Here is a 9,564-nt window from a genome sequence, read left to right on the forward strand (position 1 = left end):
TCCAGTTTAGTGGCACGCCATTTGCGTTCAGATTTACGTGCCTCTTGCTTTAATTTACGAGTCTGCTGGCTATACCATGGTGCTAGCCTTCTTTGTTTAATTATCTTCTTTTTCAGAGGTGCAATAGAGTCTAGAGTTGTCCGTAATGAGCCTGTAATACTATCAACAAGATGGTCTATTTGTGAGGGGCTAAAGGAAGCAGACACGTCCTCTGTTACAAACCACAACAAAATGTTTTGTTTCCATGTTTATCATCATATCCTAACAGCCTGTACAGTTGGTCTTGTATACATTCATACATCTATTAGAAATGACTGCTGCATAGATTATACATTGGTTAAGGTTTAATTCAGTAAAAAGCACAAACATGACCTGGTTTGAGTTTGGGAAAGATGGAGGCCATGGTTAGACTTTTTATCCGTGCACACAGCCTTCCAATCAGCACAAACACAATGTATTTCCTGTAAACAGGAAAGAAATACATTTTTAATATGTTCTTTTCGAACAAATAAAATGGTCCTTCAGAGTTTTTGTGGTGAATGTTTACTTTAAAAGACAAATGCTGTAATATTTACTGGGTTTAAGCCTGGCAAATAGATAAATGTGATGCCTGTGTGTTGTTCACAGAACTGTATCCACAAACAGACCTTCACACACAACAATGACCTCTAGCATCTGCGAGCAGCAGGGGGTCACCGGGCACTACATCCATTTGCGGAAGAAATCTTTGCATGGAAATCAGCAGCAGTGCAGATCTGCAGTGCTCTGCTCACATTATATTTCAAAGCGAGACAAAGTGCTTGTTGAGCCAGCTCATTCTGACATTTAATTCAATTGGTCAGAAACGAAGAGTGTAATTACTGGTGATAAAGGGACATGGTCACAGCTGAAACACGTCGCTGACCACCCACCAAATGCAAATTCAATCAAAGGCTTAGCCAGAGGTGATCAGAGGCTGCAGCGCTAATCAAAGGAATCTTAATAGTCATGGCAATTTGATCAGTCACACTGAAATTAGAGAGATTCACAGCCTCATCCTGCTTCAGTGTGAGATCCAGGGCAGTGGGGTGCAAATAAATTAAGGGAGCTATACACAGGCCAGACAACACATGGACTAGTGTGTAGTGGATTACATGTGATCAGATTACAGATTACAAAACAAAATGCTGGATAGGTTGAGAAAAAAAAAAAATCTATTTTTGTTTACTCCAACAATACTCCAACAGTGTGAGACTCAAAGAAAAGACTATGAAAATGATCCTAGAAACAAAATAAAGATTCTATTCAAGAATTAACTCTACAAACCAAAACCACTCTGAAGAGGGAAAAAACAAAAAACACAAGAAGCAAAGAGGAAAAGGTAACAGAAAATCACTCCACAAGGGAGGACAAAAGCCAAAACCGCTATAAGGCTGAACAGAAAATAATAACCATAAACTATGAAATTTACAACGAAGAATCACTCACGTGGAGGCAAAAACAACAAACACACGTTACGTGGGGAAGCAAGAAGATCAAGGTCTGTGGGAACGACTGGCTGGGGTGAACGAAAGAACGAAACACTCTGGCACAAGACAAGGGGAGACGCAGACAATATATACACAGGGTAATGGGGAACAGGTGGAAACAATCAGGGCGGGGAAGACAATCAGACCGGTGACACATGAGGAAGGGCAAGTGACCTGAAACGAGAGGAGAGTTATTTTCAAAATAAAACAGGAAATGACAAGACAGGACAAAAACCCAGCTTGACCTCACCGCGTGACATGCGTGTGGAAAGGGGCCCATATAGTGGGCCTAAACATGTGGACAAAATTGTTGGTACCACTCTGTTAAAGAAAGAAAAACCCACACTGGTCACTGAAACAACCTGACACTGACAAAAGTAATGATAAATAAGACTGGCCTGGACAAAAATGACGGTACCCTGTCCAAAGGATATTCTCCCAGAAGCTTTGTGGCTGGTCAATATTCATTTTGGCAAATTCCAGTTTTTTATAATTTGCTTTCAACAGTGGAGTCCTCCTCAGTCGTCTTCCATGAAGTCCGCTTTGGCTCAAACAGTGATGGATGGTGCGACCTGACACAGATGTATGTACACTTGAGGCATTGCCAGCCTTTAAATCTCATTTGTAAATGCTTGATAAGGCATAGATAGAGCCCACTTTAGATGAGCTCACACAAAATACTTCATTAACGAGTAGTAAGTGCTTTGGAACTGCCTGGATTCATGAATTCCTGCATTAATAACTGTTTATAGGTCATCCATTGGAAATGGAATTTGTGAGTTTTTATAAAACATCTACTAACACACTCACTAACCATTAGTACAGAAGAGTAAAACATTTATAACTGTGACTATAAACCATATACTGAGTATTTACATCAGAAGCATGCGTTATAAATGATGAATTCAGTATTTATTAATCAATAACTACTGTGCTTATCAACAGGGCCGGTCCTAGCTATGGGCAATGTGGGCGGCCGCCCAGGGCGCATTCTCCGTGGGGGGCACACGAACGGCCGAAAAAGAAAAAAACCTCGGTAATTTTCGAATCCGCTCATTAAGTCAGCGGAGCGGACGCCCCGGGAGCGGGGTGTTGACAAGGCAGAGGGGGGCGTCGGACAGACCGATGGGGGCGCACGCTTCCAGGGGCGCACGGCGCATCCAGGGGCGCACGAGAACCGGCGCCAGGACCGGCGCTGCTTATCAATGATGAGTAAAACTTTTGTAACTGTGTTTATAAACTACATACTAATGAGTATTCATGCTTTATAAATGATGGATTCTGTGTATATTAATCCATAAGTACTGTGCTTATCAATGATGAGTAAAACTTTTGTAACTGTGTTTATAAACTACATACTAATGAGTATTCATGCTTTATAAATGATGGATTCAGTGTATATTAATCCATAAGTACTGTGCTTATCAATGATGAGTAAAACTTTTGTAACTGTGTTTATAAACTACATACTAATGAGTATTCATGCTTTATAAATGATGGATTCAGTGTATATTAATCCATAAGTACTGTGCTTATCAATGATGAGTAAAACTTTTGTAACTGTGTTTATAAACTACATACTAATGAGTATTCATGCTTTATAAATGATGGATTCAGTGTATATTAATGCTTAACTAATGCTTAATAGTGTGTACTCATTATAACGTGTTACCTAAATTTGACCTGAAGTGGTCAGTGGTGAGAGCCTGGGATGATGAAAGCCAAGCAAGGAGGTCGTTCACAGCCTAGCTTTTAATCTTTGTCACAGTTTAACTGTGACTAGTACTCGAGTTGAGGGGGGATGGGGGGGGATGCCATCCCCCCTGTGGGGAAAAATGGTCAAAATCATCCCTCTTCTAAAATGGTCATCCCTTCTTATGTCAGCGGTTTTCAGAGTGTGAGGCGCGCCTCCCTTGGGGGGCGCCAGAGGACTTCAGGGGAGGCGCAGCGGGGGGAAAAATAAAAATATATCTTACAAAGATATGTGCCTCATCACTGTGCGATGAAAACTCGGCGAGCTAGCCCTCAAAGAGAAGCAACTAAATCCACAAAATGACACAGTATGTCCAGCGCGAAGAAACGCTGCTAATGTCTCCTGCTAATGTCTCCTGCTAATGTCTCCTGCTCTGTCTCTGCTTTAGTTTGAATCAGTCATGAAGCTCCTGGTTGTTACATAAAGACAAAGAGGCTTTGACAGTGAAGTGTGACCTCTTGCTGCGATATACGACCTTTGGGTTTACTTCATTCTGGATCGTCATTGGTGGGTCAAAGGTGAATGTGGGCGGTACTAATAGATTCTCCTGACTCTGATTGGTCGACAGGTGACAGGTGTCAATCATCCACACTCTCTAGCTGCTACCTGCTGCTTCATATTCTTTAATACCGCTTGTTTCAAACATCGCGTCGTCTTAAAACTCGAAGTCTTCTTTCCTCCTCCTTAAATTGTGTTTTTTTAAGTGAAGATTTTTAACAAAAATGTGTTTAAATGTATTTAAATATGTTTAAAAACACACAAAGATGTTAAAAACATACACAAAGATTGTGTTTAAAAAATATTTGAGCACATTCACAAATAAAGATATTTAAAATGTTTTTACAAATATGTTTAAAAAAGATGTGAATGACATGATGTCCATAGTTAAGTGGTTATTGTTTCTTTCCGATAAATAGTATTGTCATGTGCAGGCCATGCAACTGAGAATGCAAGCTATGAATCAGATGGGATTTAGGATTTGCCATGTCTAGCAAGTCACCCTAAAATTGACTAGAATGCAGGAAATTGCATCTAAGAAATACAAAATTTCCTGGGGGAGAACCCCCAGACCCCCCTGCTGGAAATATGTCAGATAAATGAAAAATTTCACCATCCCCCCTGGTTTCATTTTACAACTCGACTACTGACTGTGACTGTCTGTCTTTGCAAACAGTACATGTATTAATCTGCCTCTGTCACCCAAACAATCCCAAAACATGCAGACAGAAACATCGAGCAGAACCAGATTCATTGGTGGGCGGCCATCTGCCGCAACCATTTTAGTTATGAGAGAGGGAGAGAGGTAAGAGTGGGAGGTGGAGAAAGAGTAGGGAAGAGAAAAAAAGTGAAAAAATGTCCAGCTGAAGAAGGGGATACATTGATGACCACATTAAGGTTCATGGTGTATCTATCTTCCCTCAGACAGACAAAATAAAAACCAAACAGGTAAAAATAAAAATATGGTGGAAAGGACAGTTTATTCTCTTGATCTGAGTGAGAAGACAACAATGTGATCCTCGTCAACCAGTCGTGCCTCCGTCAGTTCCGTCTGTTGTAGGAGATACAAGAAGGAATGAAGTTGTAAGACTTACAATTTCATAGAGTAGCATGAAACACCCATTCCCCTAAAGGTCACCCATGGGTGCCATAAAGATGCTATGTTACTGGCTATACAGTATAAAGGAGTATTGTAGGAATACACTGTGACCTTTTCAGGCTTATACATAATATACATGACAGATCATCGTCACAAATGCTGATTCATCGGAACCTCACTACTATTTTCTGGTCTGCAAATCAGCACATTAAGGTGAAAAATACAAGAATCCAAATCTGTATTTTCTTTCTGTGAAGACTGGAACATTTCTAAAAAGTTTAGTGTATGTATAAAGATGCTCCCTTAACTCTGATCTGCACCAGGTTTTACTGTCACCAAGCCAAGAGTTTGAACAGTGTTTGTACGGGTGAGGAGGAGGCCAGCAGAAAGGCTGCATTGCCCTCTTGTGGTGAGAAGTGTGACATTCGTCCAGCTCTATCAGTCCACCTTACAACAAGCCTTCTATGAATTTCAGCCAAGCTCTGTCCAAAGATAATCCATACAAAAATGTTTAATCCACACAAAAGCACAAGTGTAAAAAAATGTCTCGTTGGGGTTTTATTGGGGGTTATGTCGTCATGGTGAAGTTATTACACTCCAGATAGTGACTTCACTTCACACCCAAGAAATAGTCCACCCACAAAGGGAAAACAATGTCACAGCATTGTGCCTTTGAATACAGGCTGGAGTCTTACCACATTAATCATATTTCATGTCTTATATTTACATTTCATATTTCTGATCAATATTTAAATCAAGCCAAGCTGCAGCACGATTAGTAACACCACTTAACACATACTAGTCTTTAAAATCATTATGAACAATCTAACCATCTTAAAAGATGGTTTTATCATGCCGCTGTAAAGAATCTGTGCTTGTGTATTTCATGTTCACAGCTTTAAAAATCAACATCAGAAGCAGTACACAACTTCTCACTATCTCCAGCACTTCTTCAAACTGAAAACTACATCACCAAGGATGCTGTCTGTTCTGACCTTACAACTGATAAATAACTGTGTAATGTAAGATCAAGTTCAGTCTGATTTCAACAAAATAAAAAAAGAGATCAGAACTCACAGCAGATTCATTCAAACAGGACAAACTAATAAATGCAATAGAAATAAAACTTCAGACTGATCCAGGAACAAGTTTAAGTCAAACAGCACACATGAAGAGCTTAAACACTGATTCACATCTCCAACTACTAACTTCTGAAATCACTTGAACAAGCTTGACCCATATTATGAATTAATAACAAACAACAAAATCTGGTCTGCACATCTATAAAACAATCAGCATGCAACTATTAAATTTAGACACAAATTTAAGTTCAATGTTGTTTGTTGAGGGTTTAAAGGTGAAACTAAAGAATCAGTAAATCTACACAGACACAAACAGACGATCCACTTCTTAAATTACAAACCTCTGTTTACATTTTCACTTAATAACAAGACCCAGTCTGCACCATTATTAAAAAACAGCATTCAACAATTATAATCAAGTACAAACTGAAGCCAGTCAAACAAAGAATGAATAATATATCTAAATAGATTATGTTATTTTTCTAAATTATTGAAAAATAACATCCAAGAATTCATGTTGGGTACAAAACACGGTCAATTTACACAACTAAACCATGTCAGTTACATGATGCGATGTACAAAGAGTCTCACTTTAAGAAAAATCACAAACAAACTGAAATATCATTTCGTGTATTATGAAGCACAATGTGTAAAAACAGATGACGTCTACATCATTCAGAGTAATACATACAATACAGAACATAAACAGGACAAAATGTGAACTCAGTCATTAGTTTTTGATCAAACAGGAATCAACATTTTCACAGGCTTTACATTCAAATCTTCATTAAGAAAATTAAACATCAAATCTAAAGCTGCGCCTTTTTTGGAGTTGTCATTAAATCATTTTACAAGACATGAAGACAGAACATGAAAACAGACCTATGTTTAAAATATCCAAATAATAAACACGTGAGTATGTTGTATACACTACTCACAAAAGGTTCGGGATATTTGACTTTCAGGTGAAATTTATGGAAAATGTAAAAGTTCATGCTACAGTGATATTATATCATTGTCAAGCCAGACTCAAAGCAGGACTCAGACGCAGAGGTGTCAGTGAGCTGATTTATTTTGAAATGACAAAACCCTCTCGACAGAGTGATGCTACGGCAGGCTATGAAAAACAGACCTAAACTAAGGAAAACAAAAATCACTCCAAAGGAGGAAAAAACTCTAAACTGGTTTATGAAAAAAGTTATCAAAATCAAACTCACTCACAATGAGGAAAATCAAAAGGCTGCAAAACATTAACTGAAATCTCTCCAAGGGAGGCTGAAAAAACAACTAAACCAGCACTATAAAACAAAAGGCTAGACTAAGAAAATTCCAACAAAAAAAATCACTCTATCGAGGAAGAAACAAACACACACGAGCAAAACCTCTATGGCAAAACTAGGAAAAGGCTTAGGGGAACAATCCAAAGACGAAACACTTTGGCACAGGACAAAGGGAGACGCAGACAAGATATACACAGGGTAATGGGGAACAGGTGGAAACAATCAGACCAGTGACACATGAGGAAGGGCAAGTGACCTGAAACGAGAGGACAGGTAAATATCAAAATAAAACAGGAAATGACAAGACATAACAAAAACCCAACTTGACCTCACAATCATGTGACAATCATGAAAGTAGGACATTTAAGTAGAAGCATGCAGTGGTAGTTTCTTCTCTGATTCTATTGAAACAAACGCTAACAACAGTGAGAAAAAAATGTCTCAGTAACTTGTCATGTGTCCTTGACATCGATCACAGCTCGACTCGATGCTGTTCACAAGTCGACTTATTGTTTGTTTCAATACAAACTGTCATTGAAGCAGAACATTTAGTGGAACATTCATGGATCACACACTTGTTGTGATTTTGAATCACCTTGTTAGAGAACAGCATGTTATGCAATAAGTAGTGAAACATTTTAGGTGCACTCTGAAATGTCATCTGGAAGTATCCCAAATTTATAATATAAATATCCCAAACTTTTTGTGTATGACTAGTAGAAACTCTGCATGGAAGACTTGGCTTGTTAACTTCACCAGATAGAGCTCCGAAGACTATTTGACTCTTTGGGCTTTTCTAATTTTTTGAAGATTTATAATAATAAAAGTCTGAAAGAAAAAAAAATATATATGTTGTTTTTGGTGCTTTAGTGAAAACAGTGGCCACCTGTGAACAACCTGGCTGCTGCCTGTAATTTTTAAATGTTTTCTTGTGTAACATGAACACAAATGTCATTTCCATTCTTCAATACCTGCTGGGATTCATGTTTTTCTGCCAGAATGTAGTTGGCAACCTTTGGGCAGTGGTGTGTATATCCATCAGCCAATAACAGTGTGCGGGGTGAAGACGGAACTCCAAAAAAAATAGTGACCAGGTAAGATGGCTGTCTCCAATCTCTGAACTCTGTGCCATGGATGTAGAGCTGCAGGTCTATGAGTCTGTTTGTAATTGGACATTTTTAATGTTTATTGTGGAGTTGCTATTTATATAAAATGATAATTTTGTGTTACTGGGGGCCTCTCTGAATCAGCCAGCAATCCATTTGAATTCCCAGCTCTGAAAGTGCAAATCTCTAAGGGCCTTTGCTATAGGCCCCCTGTGCCACACCTACTGCGCTGCAGCCCTTGAGTGGCTTTTTATCTAGACTCCATTATAATGAGATTATTTTAGCTGGTGATTTTAACTGGGTTCGGTTCAACCCAGTATCTGATGATCTGAAATCTCTTTGTGATTCCTTGAAGCTGACACAGTTGATCTACTCGTCCAAATCCAAAGTTCCCAGAGTAGGCCACTTTAATCGACCTGATCAATTTTCTGCAGTCTGTGTCTTCTGCAGTGATGCAGTGACCATTGTGTAATTGCTGCTGTCAGGAATACTAAGATTCCTAAAACAAAACCACGCTTGGTTTATGAGAGAAATCTTAAATACTTTTAGAAAGATTAGTTTAATTTAAATTGGAACACTGATGTTGAGTCAGTTTAATGATGTTGTAAATAAACATGCCCCTTTTTGAAGGTCAGTTATCATCTGACAATGCAATTTAGCCTGTACAAGTTTCACTGGTGTGAGCACTGACTGGAGGAATGGCACGGAGGCAGAGCTGCACTGAGCTGTGTTGTAGACAGGGCTCAGCACATTTTAGCCACATAGAGGAGGCTCACCTCAAAATAATCAATATCCATTTAGAGTATATTGTGAATATTTCCAGTGCCTGACAGCCATCATAAAACCTTTTTTTAGCACTAACTGTAGAAATTCCAACCGTATTGTGAAGTGCATCTCATCGCAGGTCAGACTGTTCTGACAGTCATCTTCTGAAAGTTCTGGCTGCAGATCAGACTGATATCAAACTTCACAGTGCTGCTGAAACTCCAAGCAGCTGTAATACAGTGGTTGGACTTATGTGTCTAGGTAGCAGCTAGCTATAACCACCCTTCAAAATATTCACACTATCCCTTTAATCAGCAAAGTGACTTGTGTGAAATAGTGACTGACCAAAGGCTTCTGTGTAGGATCTGATGTAATTACCCCATCTTTCAAATGATTCTGATGACAGGATTTTGTTGTTGATATTTGAATACTGCACACACAGACTTTAAAGTGTTGCTCCTCCTGATGCAGAT

The sequence above is a fragment of the Larimichthys crocea genome, chromosome XXI (genome assembly GCF_000972845.2).
Source record: "Larimichthys crocea isolate SSNF chromosome XXI, L_crocea_2.0, whole genome shotgun sequence".
Taxonomy (NCBI): domain Eukaryota; kingdom Metazoa; phylum Chordata; class Actinopteri; family Sciaenidae; genus Larimichthys; species Larimichthys crocea.